At 37.1% G+C, this 18,996-nt stretch overlaps 1 protein-coding gene across 3 annotated transcripts in view; it reads right to left on the reverse strand.

Moving 5' to 3' along the window:
- Positions 1–18,996, reverse strand: part of HSPBAP1 (HSPB1 associated protein 1) — a 65,428-nt gene that overhangs the window by 45,458 nt on the left and 974 nt on the right. The window lies entirely within an intron of this gene.

Below are 18,996 nucleotides of genomic sequence, written 5' to 3' on the forward strand. Positions count from 1 at the left end.
CTGCAAACCTGTCTAACCCGAAGAATGGTGATGCCCATACTCTTACTCTCAATAGAAATTTGGAAAAGGGGTGGAAAAGTTAATTAGTGCAGTAATAGATAAATTGGGTTTGATATATCAACATAACATCCAGTGGAAATATTCATTAGGCAATTGGTGATAGGTAAACTTGAGTTTAGGAGAGATTTGGGGCTGGATATATAAATCTCAGAGGCAAGATAAAACAAAATATTTAAGCCACTGAGAGTTGATAAAGTCATCAAATAGGAAGATACTGAAAGAGGACCCAAAACAAAGTCTTAAGATGAATAGTCAAGCATCAGGGGGCATGACATGGATAATGATTCAGCAAAAAAACAAGGCATGGTTAGACTTGGAGAAGAACTAGGAGCACAATGCAATGGCAACCTGAAAAGGAGAGAACAGAACTATCAAAACTGCTCCATGTACAAAGAGGTCAAAAACATAAAGGATTGAGAAAAGGCAGGCAGATTTGGCAAAAAAGAGATCATTTGTCACTTTGAAAGGGAACAGTTTCAGTTAATGGAGAACTCAAGGATAAGAAAGAAGTTAAAAACCTGGAAGATGGAAAAGATAGTGGAAACCTTGAAAAATTTTGAGAGGATAGGTGGGTTTTTTTGAAGAAAATAAAATGTAATTGCAACTCATCTGTTCCTGTTCTCCTGTGCTATTACTTCTTTCCCAACACAAAATGGGACCTTCTGGATCCCTTAGAATTCCTCTATTAATGGAGCTGAAGGCTCCTTTTGAACATTGTGGCTAAAATACTAAATACTTTAGAATAAATAAGCTTTTGCTTATTCAATCACATCAGAAAATAATTGAGCACCTACTCTATTAAAGAACAAATATTTGTTAAAGAATGAAGTCAAAAGATATTTATTACATTATGTGTCTAGCACTGCACATAAAGAATTATTGTAAGGTCCTTAAATTAATGTTTGTCCTTAATTTTTGAAGAAGACCATGACATTAGGGATGCAATGCCATGACAAGCATATGAATTGGTTTTGAGTGGGGGGGGGGGTGTTGTGCTAAGTCACCAGATTCACTTTCTCTCCAGAGTCATCTGGGTCCAGTGGCCAGATATGAATTATACAACTGGAGAGGGGCCTGGATACTCAGAGTTAAGTGACTTGCCCAAGGTCACACAACTAATAAGTGGCAAGAGTCTGATGTCAGATTCAAACTCCTGTCCACCTGAATCCAAGACCAGTGCTCTATCCACTGTGCCACCAAGTTGCCCCCCCCACTTAAATTATTTGGTTTGGTTTTTTTGAAGACAGTGGGGTTAAGTGACTTGCCCAGGGTCACACAGCTAGGTAAATTTTTTTAAGTGTCTGAGGCCTGAGCTGAACTCAGGTCCTCCTGACTTCAGGGTCAGTGCTCTAAACATTGTGCCACCTAGCTGCCCTGCCCCGCCCCCCTTAAATTAAAGAAGGAAACTGGAAAGTTAAGGAGGAAGCTAGAAAGTCAAGACTAGGGTTTGAGAAAGAAACTAAAGCTTGAAAAATCATACTGCTTAAGAGTGGTAACAAAGGGCTGAAAATAGAAATGTTTCACATTCACGTGGATTATATTAAGAAATCATGAGCTATTTGGAAGTATATCCTTTCATTTTTGAGTTTATATATGAGAGGGAGAACCATGAAGAATGTGGGAAGCATGTTTAAAAACTTCCCTTTTTTTAATTCAACTGAACATACCAGAATAATATTTTCTCTAGTCTAAAAAGCCTCTCCAGATTTTCCCTTTAGAAAGCAAGCAGAGGGGGTGGCTAGGTGGTACAGTGGCTAGAGAACTGGCTTTGGAGTCAGGAGGATTTGAATTCACACAGTCTCAGACACTTATTAGGGATAAATTACTTAACCCCTAACTGCCTTCCCCCATCCCCCAAAAGAAAGTAGAACTAAAGCCAAGGATTTTCTGATAATCAAACATAACTTTGATCTAGTTTATTTAGATCCAGTTAGCCTTGCATTCTACAAGAAGAGACTGAACTGCTGACTTAGCTACACACCAGCAATCTCTTCTTTCCCCATTCTTAAGGTAAGGGCCTGCTACAATCCACCCTTCTCCATTCAGAAAGTATAATAGTAAGAGAGTAGGTACCCATAATTAATCCTAGAGTAATGGAGGAATGATTATTGTTTTGGAACCCCAAACTACAATTTAACATATTATGTTATTCTTATTCAAGATTCCTATAAATGTTACTTCATGGAAATGCTAGGCAGAAAGCAAAGAGTTAAATTCTGTGCCTTTCTATAGTAAATTTAAATCTTGTAGTGTAAACTATGCAGACCTTAATGAAAAATACATCACAGGAAAAATTATGTTCCTCCCTTAGGAAAGCCTTTCTACCATCCCCGAGAAACTGCCTCTTTCTACCAAACCTTGAATTGATAACAATCATCTGTATACCCTGTATTCTGCCAACTACTTAAGACCCCTTGGAAGGATCTACAAGGACAGGGGAACAGAGACAGAAGCCCAATATAACAGTTTGGTAGCTCTGTTACCTAAAATGAACCTTTGTTACCCTTGAACATCCAGACAAAATCTTTTACATTACACCTGAGTTGACCCCTTCCTCTTTCCCTACACCCCTACACCCCTATATAAATCCTAGCTTTTTCCCCTGCTATTTGCTTATACAGCAGTTAAGTTAGGTAGAGTTTATAGGCAATAACTTTGCACCATAATTAATCTTATCTGTCGCTTAACAATCTGAGTTGAGAGTCTTGGGTGAAATTCTTTCACTATCTGAATTGTAACTCCATGTGAGTCCCAAACTGCATCAATATCATCTTGGGGTAGATAGATAACAGAGGGTATGGAGTAACTATACCAAAATGGTCAAGTTAGAAATGGTGTGGATATTAGATGAATGTTAAAATAAATAATATTGTTTCCAGAAGACTTCTTCAGAGTAGAGCATTAATATTTTTCATAAGAGTAACCCGATCTTTGATGCAACTCTAAGAAACAGACTGCCTACTAGTGGGTATCATAGGCCTCATTGAGCATTGCATTTTATAAGTCTTTTTTTTTTTTTTAAGGTTTTTGTAAGGCAAATGGGGTTAAGTGGCTTGCCCAAGGCCACACAGCTAGGTAATTATTAAGTGTCTGAGACCGGATCTAAACCCAGGTACTCCTGACTCCAGAGCAGGTGCTTTATCCATTGCGCCACCTAGCCGCACCTCATTTTATAAGTTAAAGTGGATTTCAAATTCAAATACAAAAGAATTCCTGATGAGCACACATTAAATAGAGAAACCACAAACATATATTATCTAAATCTTTATTTTATTTGACATTTCCCAGTTACATTTTAATCTGGTCCTAAATCTGACAACTCCGCTTTAAAGTTTTTTATTTATGAGACAAATGTCTAACAATTTACTTCCATGACTTTAAAAGGAGGTGGGGGGGGGGGTTGGCGGCTAGGTGGCACAGTGGATAGAGCACTGGCCCTGGAGTCAGGAGTACCAGAGTTCAGATATGGCCTCAAACACTAAATAATTACCTAGCTGTGTGGCCTTGGGCAAGCCACTTATAACCCCATTGCTTAGAAAAACCTAAAAACAAAAAACAAAAAAAAAACAGCAAGGGAACTGATGAAAAAAATGTAAAGGAATGTGGCCTAGCTCTACCAGATCTAAAACTATACTATAAAGTGGCAGTCATCAAAACTGTCTGGCACTAGTTAAGAAATAGAGTAATGGGGGGCAGCTAGGTGGTGCAGTGGATAGAGCACTGACCCTGGAGTCAGGAGTACCTGAGTTCAAATCCGACCTCAGACACTTAATAATTATGTAGTCCTGTGGCCTCGGGCAAGCCACTTTACCCCACTGCTTTGCAAAAAAAACAAAAAACAAAAAACCTAAAAAAAGAGGCAAGAAAAAGAACTGGTATCAAATTAAGTAGTTTTTTAAAATTGTTTAGTTCAACAAGAGAACATTGCACACACTAACAACAACATTGTGAGCTGATCAACCTTGATGGATACAGCTCCTCTTAGCAGTTCAGAAAGCTAGGACAACTCTAGGAAACTGCCTATGGAAAATGCTATTCCCATCCAGAGGAAGAAAAACAAAAGAAAACCTCACAGAATCTGAATAAACACTACATTTTTTAAAAAAGTTTTTACAGGGTAATGGGGTTAAGTGGTTTGCCCAAGGCCACACAGCTAGGTAATTATTAAGTGTCTGAGGCTGGATATGAACTCAGGTACTCCTGACTGCAGGGCTGGTGCTCTATCCATTGTACCACCTAGCCACCCTTACATTTACTTTAAAAAAAATTTTTCTTATAGATTTCTTTCCCATTTCAAGGTTTTCCTTCTTTTCCCTTAATCTAAATTCTTCATATTGAAAATATGAAGCTAGGTGGCATAGTGGATAAAGTACCGGCCTTGGAGTCAGGAGTACCTGGGTTCAAATCCGGTTTCAGACACTAATAATTACCTAGCTGTGTGGCCTTGGGCAAGCCACTTAACCCCGTTTGCCTTGCAAAAACCTAAAAAACCCCCAAGAAAATGACTAATCTTGTAAACATGTTACAAACAAATGTTTATGCACAATATTCACTTGACTGCTGTTGATGGAATGGGGGGGGGTGGAAGGAAATTATGTAACTTGAAAAATATACATATGCATTGTGGATGAATGTTAGAAAACTTTCATAACATGTAAATGGAAAAATAAAATGAAATATCAAATAAAATAATTTAGTGCAAGTATCAGAGAAAACTGCCCAATGGTTTTGAATGATCATAAAAAAATGGTCATCTGCAGAACTTTTTTTTTTACAAATAGTTGAATACATATGCAAATAGACAAATGTCCAACAAGGGCCAAATGTGAGGAACAGCTATGCCACTAGAATGTAAACTAATTGAAGGACCATAGTTTTCTCTTCATTTTAGTCCTTACTACCTAACACAATTGCAAATGAAACACTTAAAAAATGTGTGTTGACTGACTGATAGCGTGATTGGCTCATTGTTCTCCATGTGATAATGCCACATAGCTAAATTACCTGCCCATCGACTGGGGAACGGCTAAACAAGTTATAATACATGAATACTATGGAATATTATTGTTCTATTAGAAACCATAAATGGTTGGACTTTAGAAAGCATGGAATGACTTACAGGATCCCAAGAGAACAATGTACACATTAACAATAACATTGGGAGGTGATCAACCTTGATGGAAGCAGTTCCTCTTAGCAGTTCAGAAAGCTAGGACAAACTGTATTAGATCCGCTGTGAATAATGTTATTCCCATCCAGAGGAAGAAAAATAAAACAAAAAAACCCTTCAGAATCTTGATGAACACTTTTATAAAATTATCTTTAATGCATCTCTTTCTCTTAATCCTCATTCCTCATACTGAAAATGACTAAACTGTAAATATGTTTATCAAAAATATGTATGTACAAAGCTAACCTGACTGTTGAAGGCTGAGGGAAATGGGGTGGGAAGGGATGGTGGAAGGAAATTTTGTAACTTAAAAATACACCTGTGCACATGGATGAAAAAAAAAAAAGAATAGCTACCAATGAGATTTAGAAGACCCGGGTTTCAATCCTGTATCAGATTAATAGATTTAACAGCAATGCAGTCCTGGGTAACTGGATAAACTCACCTAATCTCACTTTTCCACATTTTCCTCATCTCTAAAATACAGATAATAATGAGGTTATTCACAGAGTCAAATGGGATGTGTTAGAGATCATCTAGCCCAACCATTACCCCAAATTTCCTAATGTCCAATTATGATTACATCCCACTGCACAACTTAAAAACCCTCAAAGGGTTCTCCATTACTGCTAAATCAAAGTCCAAACACTTTAGCTTGGCATTCAAGGGTAGTCATAAAATGGCTCCAAACTAACTTTCAGATTATTCTCTCCCACATACAAAGCTAAACCCTCTTCTCTACAAAAGGTGAAGTCTGTCTTTTATTTTGCAAGGCAGTGGGGTTAAGTGACTTGCCCAAGGTCACCCAGCTAGGTAATTACTAAGTGTCTGAGGCCAAATTTGAACTCAGGTCCTCCAGGGCTGGTGCTCTATCCATAGCACCACCTAGCTGCTCCACGAAGTCTTTTGTGACTCAGTAATTCATGCTACTTCATATACCAAGAATGATCTCTCCCCAATTTCTGCTTATTGAATTTCTACCCATACTTCAAAATTCATTTCAAATGTCATTTTCTCCACGATTTTTTAGTTTGCTCTTTCGTCATGGATATAGTTTTTCTTCTTCACAGATTGCATAGAGAGACCTCTGTGATTTTTCTATGCAAACTTAATCATACTTTAGCTATTTATGTATCAAAACTATGGTACTTTTTACAAAATAGTGAAAAAAGCATTATTTACAGAAATCATGCCCATAAGTAAAATGAAATCAGCTGTTTGTGGAATAATTTGTTTTTCAAAAGTTTAATCAGTAATGTGCTGCTTCATTAAATTAATGAAATTAGAGTTTCCTATATAAAAGAATTTGAAAAACATAGGATTAATTCAATAGCCCTGGGATACCTCAGGTTATCCCATGCGATCATTACTTTAAAAAACTCTGAAGCAACATCAATAGCCTTTAAAAGGAAGAAGTCTACATTAAGATCTAAAATGGTACACTATTTTCCTTTTAGGTGATTTGGAAACTAGTTAAAAAACCAAACAACCCAGAACAGCAGTGTAGATGTTATCACAGTAGTCCTTCCTTTCACTTAAGTGTTTCACTTTAATTCAGCCAATTTTCCACACCCTGATTTACAAGTGTTATCAACTTCTAGAACAGACTCCATTTGAAAGCATTTTCTTCTTTTCTGTGATTTTTTTGTTACTGAAGAATGCAAAGCAATCTGAAGACTGATTTTACACTTTTCTATATTTACTGGTGTTGTTGTTTCAGTTAATACTGGCTGGATTTGTACCTCAGATTGGAATTCATATGTTAACAAACATTTAGTGAGAGCTGTCTAAGGGCCAGGTACTATGTTAAGAGTGATAAGAATAAGTATGAAAAATAGTAACAAGTATGGTTTACCAAGTTTCCTGAATATTCTATAGTTCATGACAAAGGCAAAAAATCTAAAACCAAAAGCAATTTCACATTTTTCTGACCAGATACAGCTGGGTTTTTTTTGCAAGACAATGGGGTTAAGTGACTTGCCCAAGGCCACACAGCTAGGTGATTATTAAGTGTCTGAAGTCGGATTTGAACTCAGGTACTCCTGACTCCAGGGCCGTTGCTCTATCCACTGAGCCACCTAGACACCCCCAGATACAGTTTTAAAGAAAAAATCCAATAATTATTATTTTTTTTGGCAAGTCAATGGTGTTAAGTGACTTGCCCAAGGTCACACAGCTAGGTAATTATTAAATGTCTGAGGCTGGATTTGGACTCCGGTCCTCCTGACTCCAGGACTGGTGGGTACTCTATCCACTGCACCACCTGGCCGCTACAACAATTATTATTAAAGAGAAAACTATAGTTTTCATAAGGCTCAACAATGCATGATATGTGTGGCACTTTACAATTTTAAATTGTTTTTCCATTCTTTAGACTGTTCCTCAAAACAACTCTGAAAGACAGTCAGCAAAAGAGTTACTACTCTACAAGGAACATGAAAAAACTGAGATACAGAATGATTATGTGACTTGTCCAAGATCATACAGTTAATGAAAAAGGTAAAGACTAGACTGGGCAACTAGGTATATATAGTAGATAGAGCACCAGCCCTAGTGTCAGGAGATCCTAAGTTTAAATCTGACCTCAGATACTTGACATTTACTAGCTGTGTGATCCTAGGCAAGTCACTTAATCCTGACTGCCACTCATCCAGGGCTGTCTCCAGTCATCTTGATTGATATCTGACCATTGGACCCAGATGACTCCAGAGGAGAAAGTGAGTATGGTGATTTAGCACAGCACCCCCTTACTCCAATCCAATTCCTTCAAGACATCACCTCCTATGAACCCTAGAACACAGATTCCTTACTCCTTATTCACTTAGAATAAATTCAATAAACATTGAGATCATACTAAACACAAGGCAGAAAAACTAGGTGCTGGACAAGGAGAAAAATCATTGTCCTTACTGCAAAGAGATAATCCAAATAAGAACAAATTTTAAGGATTTCTTTTCTCACTAAACCTGTGATTTTAAGCTTAAAGGTGTGTGATACTAGCATAAAGATAGGGAGAATATTAGAAATACTGGTAAATACCAGTTCCCACCATGGAGAAAATTTTCTATTGCAAAATTATTAATGGTATCTAAGTGGGAGCAGCTAGGTGGCACAGTGGATAGAGCACCAACCCTGGAGTCAGGAGGATCTGATTTCAAATACAGTCTCAGATACTTAATAATCACCTAGCTGTATGACCTTGGGCAAGTCCCTTAACCCCAATACCTTGCCAACACCCCCCCCCCAAACTAGTATCTAAGTGCTTGAAAGGTGTTCATGAGCTGGTGAATAGTGGAACTGTGGTATAATAAATAAATAATAACATCACGGGAAATGACAGATATGGAGAGAAACTGGGAAAATTTTGCATAAACTGACAGAAAGTGAAATAAGAACCGGGAAAAAAAATTCATACAAAAAACAATAATTAAGAACATAAAGGAAATCAATAACAAAAGATCTCAGAACCCTGATATATATACATACATATACCTTTCAGCAGAAAAGTGGTGACTAGGGGGCAGCTAGGTGACACAGTGGATAGAGCACTGACCCTGGAGTCAGGAGTACCTGAGTTCAAATCCGGCCTCAGACATTTAATAATCAGCTAGCTGTGTGGCCTTGGGCAAGCCACTTAACCCCACTGCCTTGCAAAAAAAAAAAAATCTAAAAAAATTAAAAAAAAGTGGTGACTATCAGTGTGGCAGAATATATTTTCAAGTTATAGTCAATGAATGTGCTGATTAGTATTGATTGATTACAGTTTATTTATTACACAGGGTTCTTTTTTTGAGAGGCAGTAGTAATTCAGAAATGACAATGATATAAAATAATAAAAAGGGATTAATAAAACATTTTTAAAAGATAGTTATGCAATTTACTACATCAAAGATTAGATGAGTAATATTTTTTTCAAATTGATAGAAAACAAAGTTAAGTACCTTTCATATCTATGGTTAGGGAAAAGAATTATTACTGAATAAGAGATAGAAATGATCATAAAAGATAAAAATAGACAATTTTGATTATATAAAATTTAAAAGTACAAAATCACTGAAAAAGAATTATCAAGTAGGAAGAATCGTTATGTGAAATATCTCCAATTATAAAAATAAATGTTTATTGATGTCTTTTTCATATCACTAAAATTTTCATGTAACATCATTCCTCTCTCCCTGGAAGCTATCCTATATGATATTTTTTTTGTTTTTTTTCAAGGCAATAGAGTTAAGTGACTTGCCCAAGGTCACATACCTAAGTAATTATTAAGTGTCTGAGGCGACATTTGAACCCAGGTCCTACTGACTCCAAGGTCAGTGCCCTATTCACTGCGCCACCTAGCTGCTCCCATGTGATATTTTTAAAGAAATGATACTGAAAAAGTCTGAAAATAAGTGCAAACATACCATACCTTAGGGACCAGCATTACACCTTAGCAGAGGAACAGATCTGGCACTTATTTTCCAAATCTAACATTCTCTTCTAAGGTGTATGCCTTCTTGACTTCATTGCTACAAGTGACTTTATCTCCTTTTGGCTAAGCTTTCTGAGTTTTCTTGGTATTACTTGTCTCCTAATTTTTCTCCTGTCTTAATTGTTATCTTCACCCATATCATGCTTCTAACTCCAGATGTTCCCCAAGGCTCTGTCCTGGACCCACTTCACTCTCCATTCACCTGGTACCTCCATCAGCTCACATAGGTTTAATTATGATTTCTATGCATATAACTCAATTTCTTCCTTAAAACTCAGAACTGCATCACTAGTTGTTTATTGGATAGTTCAAATTATATGTTCCTGAAACTATTCAAGCTCAACATGTCCAAAATAAAACTCATTTTTTTTGCCCCCAAGGTCACCCTTTTCCTAAACTTCCCTTTATTTCCCTTGAAAACATCTCCAACCTCCTAGACTCAAAATCTTTTAATTGTTCTTGGCTCCTCATTCTCCTGCACTTCATATATCCAATTAGCTGTCATTAGTAGCCTTACTACTTAGACTAAGTTTGAGAGTTCCTATATTTGTTTTTTCCAGAAGAACTTTTCTGTAGCTGGAATAGTTTCATTTTCTATAAAACTACAACTGTTTCCTTGACCCTATTTATTACTGAGCTAGAGAATGAACAGAGTTGTAACTACAGATCAATAAAAGACATCAGCTTACAGAGGTACTTAGCTGTTCAAATGACTTTCATATGTATTATCTTTTTTAAATTCTCATGTCAAAGTTTTATTTAAGGCAGGTTCATTAATCCCCATAAGGCATGAAAGAAAAACTGAGATTGAGAGGATATTGACTTCGTTATTTGGATAATATCATTCAGTTGTTGAACTAAGACTACTGCACTTGATTCCTATCCTGTAACTCTTTATTACCAAACCCTATGAAGAAGACGGATCAGATCAAAAATTCTCAAAGTGTGGAATGGGGAACCCCTTAGACTTCTGGAAACTCTTTCTAGGGAGTCTGAGAGGTCAAAACTATTTTTAAAATATGAAGATGCTTTAATTTCTAATATTGTAGATATATATGACATATATGTATATATATAGTAAATATATATATGATATATAATCCATGTAAACAAAAGCTCTTTTGGAGTCTAATAATTTTTACGAGTATATAGAAGGCCTAAGAGCAAAAAGTTGGAGGATCTCTGGAATAGATTATCTTCTGCTCTTCACTCTTTTATTAGTTCAAAGTGAAATATGTAGTATTAAAATAATTTCTATGATGGCAGCAACATTAAAAAGAAAAAACATCTTTGAAATAATTTAAAACTTTGATCAAAGCAACCAATAATGAAGTATCCTACCTTCTCTCAGAGAATGGACTTAAAATGAAAAATGAGACATAAATGTTTAGATATAGTTAATGTGAGAATGTTTTCTTGACTATGCATGAGACTTTTTTTTCTTGACAAAGAAGCAGAGAATAAAAATGCTTTGTTAATCAGAAAAAATAATAAAATTTAAAGAATAAATTTTCTGTCACAAACACTAACATTAAATATTTAATTACAACAATAATACTTTGACAAGTGCTTTAAAGCTTGTCTAATGCTTTCTTCAAAATAGTTCTGCCAAATAAGTGGCCTAAGTAATATTATCCCCTTGTACAGATGAGGAAACTATAGTTCAAAGAGGTCAGAAATGCCTATAGACCCATAGTTTGGTAAGCATCTAATCTGAGGATTAGATAAGAGTTTTTACAATGAGAAGATTCAGGTCCAAGTCTAACTCTAGAACTTACTGATCCCTGCCAAGTGGCTGTCTCTCTGGGATAAATCTTATTAAAAAGAGGTAAGAATGTTTTGCTTTTGTCTTATCTTCAGTATCTGGCATAAATGCCAGGTCTTAATTGAATGAATTCATGTGTCTGAATACTAAAATCTTAATTCTTACTGATTAACAAAAATAAAAGTGTTGGGAGCCAGGGTCTCTAAGCTGTTTGACACAGTCGCGGCAAGAAGACTCAAGGCAGTCACACTGCCTGATGGAACAACATTTCCTTCTTCTATATATATATATATACATATATATATATATATGTATATATATGGATTCCATGTATACCCATATTTATAGGTCTATTATTGATTGTAAAACTTACTCATTCTAATAGTGGAATGACTATAAAGGAAGGATTTCAGAGAAATTCCTTGAATAAAACAGATTGTGAACTTTGTCCAAATTTAACAGGACTGCCTCTCCCTGAGACATACAAAAGGCTTCAATATCATGAAATCTTTGGAAGACACAGCACTGAGCGTTCCAGGGAGATGTCAGAATATATACAGGGAAACCAGATACAAGATGGGTCAGATAGAATTCCAGGGAAATTAACAGTTTTGCCCCCCTTAAGCATACACAGGAATATATGATAAAGATAGTGAGAGAATAGTTAGTATAGGTAACCAATATGTGAACTCTAATAGCCTTAGTTTATTGGGAAAGAATAAAAAGTCATAGAAACTGTAGCGTCTACCAACAAGGGCTGAAAGGAAAATTGGTTATTGAAGGAGTCAATGGACGGGCGGACAAACATAACTACCCTCACTATAGGTTGTCAAGGGAGCATATCGAAAAACATTACATATGCGGTACAAAAACATAGAAGCATTCCATTAAACAAATTATATCAAAGATTATTATAAGGAAAGTTCTGTTTAATTAATAACTTTACTATGCAACAACAAACTAGGCAACAGGCAGGTTGAGGTGATCACGGTCTGAGCAGGGACAAGAAAATTAACTACATGATTGGTAATCACAGTTGTAACCACTACATGATCAAACTTGTAACCATATGAACTATATGATTAATGATGAAAATTGTATACTTTTGTAACCAAGGAAATGATTTTAGTTAGCTTGTTTCATATGATTCTAAGACTATAAAAATAAATCTAAGCAGCTGATAGTCAGTCAACCTGCTCCTGCCTATACCCACTTGTTGACAACTCATTTTGCCGACTATATCCCTCCTGTCAGGTTCCAAGGACCCCGCGGAGGCTGGACCCCCGCAGACTGGTACCATGAACAGGGACTTGACAGGTAATATTACCCTCCCCTTTTTTATTTTCTTAGAGGGATAGATAGGTTTCTGCTCCGGGAATCTGCAGGCCCCCTGATGAGTTATATCAGGCAAGAAAGGACAGTAATCTCAAGAACATCATGGGTAATATTAAAAGTAGGCAGAGTTCTTTTTATTGAAATTCTGACTCATTTATTACATAAAAGAGGAATCAAGGTTTCTAAAGTCCAAGTCACTCAATTCATCTCATTTGTGCATAAATTGTTGTCCTTGGTTTCCTGAAAGTGGGTCTGTAGATCTTGATATTTGGCAAAAAGTAGGAGAAGGTATCAGAAAATACTATATAGAACAAGGACCAGAGAAAGTTCCTACAGATGTGTTCAGTTTATGGAGCCTGGTCAAGGACACTCTTAATCCTGACCATGAAATTACAAAAATAAATACTAAGTTATGATCTGCAGTTTGTGCTGCAACTGAGGAAACTCCTTTTAATACCTTTACTTTAAGGTTGGGAGCTCAGCCACAAAACATAAAAGAGGAAATCGTGGCTTTGGTTCATCTGATTTTGCTTTTTGGATTCAAGCAGTAGGAAAACACAGACCATTAAAAACTCCTGAGGATTAATGGAATATATATACAAGGCATTTTAGACACTGGTGTGGATATCTCTTGTATAGCTGGAAAAGACTGGACTTCTTCATGGCCAGTCCAATCTACCCCCAATAAATGGATTGGAATTGGACAAGCCATGGGGGGGGGGGGCCCGCAAAATTCACAATCTGTTTTATTCAAGGAATTTCTCTGAAATCCTTCCTTTATACTCATTCCACTATTAGGATGAGTAAGTTTTACAATCAATAATAGACCTATAAATATGGGTATACATGGAATCCCTATATATATTGAAGAAGGAAATGTTGTTCCATCAGGCAGTGTGACTGCCTTGAGTCTTCTTGCCGCGACTGTGTCAAACAGCTTAGAGACCCTGGCTTAAAACATAAAAGTCTCACTGTTAAGAGAATCTTTGGACCTCCTTTTATTAACCTTTGTTCTTTTGGGTACAAGGCCATTTCTCTTACTTGGGTTATTAAGCTGGTTGAACCCTCTTAACATTCGTGAGAAAAATCAAAGGGGAGTTTTGGCTTTCCAATGTAATTTAATGTACTTTTTTGTGGAAGGATCCCCTAGCTCTATCTAAATCAAGAAGCCCTCTCAATTAACCCAGTGTAAACTCTGAATCTTGGAACCTTTATTTTTATATGTAATTAAGGCTATTTGACTAGAAATTTGTATGACTTTTATGATTTATAAGATTATTAATTATTGGGGGTGGCTAGGTGGCACAGTGAATAGAGCATCGGCCCTGGAGTCAGGAGTACCTGAGTTCAAATCCAGCCTCAGACACTTAATAATTACCTAGCCGTGTAGCCTTGGGCAAGCCACTTAACACCCCCCCCCAAAAGGTTATTAACTATTTCTATCTCTGACATAATTTTTCTCTAAATCTTCATTAGAATCCTAATCTTTCAAGTTATTTTTCTGATCCTAGAATCTCTGCTCAAGCATAATAAAAACCTAGGTTTTTACCTCTAGATTTCTGAGTTGTGATAGTTTATTTGTCAACAGTTACCTATTATATGAACTTAATGGGAATATTTTTACAGTAGCAACTAATATCAAGCTTGCATTCTAATGGAAGAAAGAAAATAAAAATAAACATAAATATAATAAATACCAAGGTAATTTGAGGAAAGAGAGGACATTAATATCTGGAAGAATCTAGGAAGATTTCAAGCAAGAGCTGGAACCAGAGCTGAACCTAAAAGGATAAGTATTCTGAGAGGCAGAGTTGAGCAGGTAACATTTTGGCCAGAGGAATGACTTGTACAAATGTACAAGACATAGGAGATAGAGTCTGAATTCAGACAGTAGTTCCGTGTATTTAGAAAAGATGGTCTGTGAAGGTTAATCTGATTAATTTAGGAAGGAAAACTGGATTCAGAATATAGAGAGCCTTTAACCCCGGGCAAAGGAATTCATATTTTATCTCAGAGGCAACTTGGAACTATTGAATGCTTTCTGAAGACACATGTCTTAGGAAGAATAAATAAGCAACCACTTGCCAGTCTATTTCCCCCTTCAAATCATCCAATACAGTAAAAGTAATTTCTAAAATTCTACATTGCTACACCCATGCTTAAAATCTTAAACAATTTTTTTATTGGCCATGATTAATTAAATCTAAAGTATTCAGGCTGGTACTCAAGGTTTTCTAGAAGGTTTTTCAGCCTTTTCACCATGGTCTACTTTCTCCACTTAAATCAGGGCTCAATCTAGCCCCTGATCTCCATCTAAATTTACACAGTATTCAACACCTTTACCATCATCATGTCATAGGATTTGGAGACGGATAATACCTTACAAATCTGTCAAAGAAATCAATGTTCTGTACTATATCTCTCAAATTAATCTTAATAGGATCATAATATTTAGACCTGTTGCCTTCTCTAACACATCATCTAACTAATTATGTGTTTCTTGCCTAACAACTCCTTTTTAAAATAGTTTTTTGAATTTTACAATTTTCCCCCCAATCTCACTCCACCCCTCCAAGGCAGTCTTATTGTCTTTACATCTCACAACTCCTTTAGAAAAGGGAAAGGCAGCATGGACTAGTGGAAAGGAAGACACCAACACATGGATTAATTCAACTACTTCTGACAGGACTGTGTCCCAGAGTCAAGAAGTCAACTAGTATGTATTAAATCACTTACTGTGTGCCAGTATTGTGCTTTGAGAACTAGAAATATTAACATAAATCACTAGTTCTTGTCCTCAAGAAACTTTAATTCCAGTAGAGATAACAGCTGAAAAGGAACAGATGATGTCAAGGAGATGAGTCTCTTACTAACGTTTTAAGTTGCAAAGGAGGAACAAGCCTGCATTAGAAGAAATATCCTTGTATGAATTAGAATCAAAAGCCCAGTCCCTAACTATACATCAGTCAGACTCTAAGAACTCTCCCTCATGCTTTCCCTCCCCAAGAAACTTGTTGAAAAACCTTATTATCTTCTATGATTCAATCTGCCCAGTACTAAGCCTCACATTCTTTACCATTATATTATTCATTCTTTTTACTCCCACTGAATGGACTTGTGAAAGGTCCTGCTGCAGACCCATCTGGGCAAGTCTCTCGATATGGCAATCCTGGAAGCCAGTAGTATCCAACATGAAGACACTGATATACATAGGCTCACTGCAGGTTAATTTAGCTTTAAAATGTAATACTATCTCTACTGAATTGTACTTATACTAATGAAATCACAGGTCCAGGCCCTATTCTAGTATATCTGTAGCTGACTCACTGCATGCCCTTATCTTTCCCTGTAAGCCTTACTTTTCCTGAAGAAATAAACTACATTACTGCTAGAGGTTGAGTTATACCTCCAATGGTGACAATCAAAGAAAATGATGCTTCACAAAGATCTACTTCCTACCAGCTTAGTCTACAATGTGCTACCTGCATTCCTCAAGACCCTCCTGCTGATCCTAGTTTCCTCATCATTTAGTTTGCAATTCAAAGGTGCTGCACTTGGTTGGCAGTAATCTTCCTATAATAAGACTGATCATGCTATAAACTCCAGTGGCTCCCTTCCTGCCTCCAGGATAAATCCCCTCTGCCACTTAAATCTTCACCTTGACAGTCTCATTCCTATTCTCCAGGCTTTTCCCATGTGACTTCCCTCCTCACATTCAATATTATCTAGCTAGGTAGGTCTGCAGCTGGCTATGTCTTTCAGAAGTGCAGCTAGATGGTGAAGGAGAGCACTAGCCTTGGAGTCAGGAGGATGGGAGTTCAAATTCAGCCCCAAACACTCGACTCCTACCAGCTGTGTGGTCTTGGGCATGTCACTTAACACTGATTGCTTCTCATCCAAGGCAATCTCCAGTTTTTCTGATTCCTATCTGGCCACTGGATCCAGATGGCTCTGGAAAGTGAGGCTGGTGACTTAGCACAGTGTGCCCTCATTCAAATCCAATACATGTGCTTGACATGGCATCACCAATCTGATGTCGTGGTCTCCTTCAAGAATGAAGGGCAAGGAGGCAGCTAGTAAGTGTAGCAGATAGAGCACCAAACCTGGAGTCAGGAGAGCCCCAGTTCAAATCCAGCCTCAAACACTTAACAATTACTAGCTGTGTGACCCTGGGCAAGTCCTTGCAAAAACAAAACAAAAAGACAAACATCAACATCATCACACTCTGCCATCTCTTCTCCTGCTCTTATGTTGACTGTCTCCCATACCTGGAATGCTGTGCTCCTCAAATCTCACTCTTGGCTCCCTAGTTTCTTTTGTAACAGCTCCTATACCAGGCCTTTCCCATTTTTCCCAAATATTAGGGTCCACTCTCATATTACTTATTCCTATACATATATGTGTCTGTGTTTTCACACACAGATAAATACAAATTCTTGTATATACTAAATTATTTGCAGTCATCCATTAGAATGTGTACTTCATGAAGCCTAAAGGAGGTATGTTTTTTTAATAAGATTTTTGCAGGGCAATGGGGTTAAGTGGCTTGCCCAAGGCCACACAGCTAGGTAATTATTAAGTGTCTGAGGCTGAATTTGAATTCAGGTATTCCTGACTCCAGGGCCAGTGCTCTATCCACTGCACCACCTAGCCACCCTCCAAGGGAGGTTTTTCAACCAATCAACAAGCATTTTAAAAACATTTTAAAAACGTGCAAAAATAGTTCCCCCAAATCATCTTTCTGTAAAGTTTTGAGTTTCACATTTATTTTTCTTGTCTTCCCTTCCTTCCTCCCTCTGCCAGACATAAAGCAATCCAATACTGGTTTTAACCTGTACAACCATTCAATAAGTATTTATTAAGAGCTTGCTACATGCCAGGCATCAGCGATGCACAAAATATTAAAGAATTCCTCCTGGAAATGAGTTTATATTCTAACTAAGCAGTCAAGTACGTATAAAAATACATAGAACAAATTAGCAAAGGCTATTTTAAAACTCTCGACTTAAAATTTAGAGACTTTTGGAGAACACTCTGTATCCCCAGGGATATATATTTTTAATTAACTTTATATACTCAAGGTCATTAAATACAGAGTAATAACAATAGCTAAAATATATAGCACCCATATGAGATGGGCATTGTGATAAAGGCTTTACCATTATTACCTCATTTGATCCTTGAGAGATAGGGGCTATTTTTAATCTCATTTTACAGAGGAGGAGGAAACTGAAACAAGCATGGGTAAAGTGACTAGCCCAGGATCACACAGCTACTTCAGTAGCACTTGAACCCAAGACTTACTGGCTCTAGGTCCCATGCTCTGTTCACTTTGTAGTATGTATGGGTTGTTTGGGAGAGTAGGTACTCCAGTTGGGAAGGGCTTCCTGCAGGCACTGAGGCAGAATTAAAGAGGTATTTGCTGAAGATCAGGGCAACCCAGGAAAAAGGCATGAAGATGGGAAAAGGAGATGAGTACAGTTGCTCTGTTAACAGGAACCTCCAAAGAAGATCCTGATTGAAAATGACCCAGAGTAAAAACATCACTTTATGAAAACGTTCATGGCAGCCCTGTTTGTGGTGACAAAAAATTGGAAATTGAGTGAATGTTCATCAATTGGAGAATGGCTTAACAAACTGTGGTATATGTTTATTGTTCTACTAGAAACCAGGAGGGACGGAAATTCAGGGAAGCCTGGAGGGATTTGCATGAACTGATGCTGAGGGAGATGAGCAGAACCAGAACAACACTGTACACCCTAACAGCAACATGGGGGTGATGTTCAACCTTGATGGACTCGCTCATTCCATCAGTGCAACAATCAGGGACAATTTGGGGCTGTCTGCGATGGAGAATATCATCTGTATCCAGAGAAAGAACTGTGGAGTTTGAACAAAGACTTTTAATTGGGGGGGGGGGGCCTGATATCTTATTGTCTGATGTTGCTATCGCTTATACTTTGTTTCTTCCTTAAGGATATGATTTCTCTCTCATCACATTCCATTTGGATCAGTGTATACCAAGGAGACAATGTAAAGACCGACGAATTGCCTTCTGGGAGGTGGGGTGGGGGGGAAGTAGTAAGATTAGGGGAAAATTGTAAAGCTCAAAATAAATAAATCAATTTTTTTAAAAAAAGAAAGAAAATGACCCAGAGGAATATGCTTTATTTTACATGCGAGAAAGCAGAA

Source organism: Macrotis lagotis, chromosome 1 (assembly GCF_037893015.1).
Source record: "Macrotis lagotis isolate mMagLag1 chromosome 1, bilby.v1.9.chrom.fasta, whole genome shotgun sequence".
In the NCBI taxonomy this organism is placed as follows: Eukaryota; Metazoa; Chordata; class Mammalia; order Peramelemorphia; family Peramelidae; genus Macrotis; species Macrotis lagotis.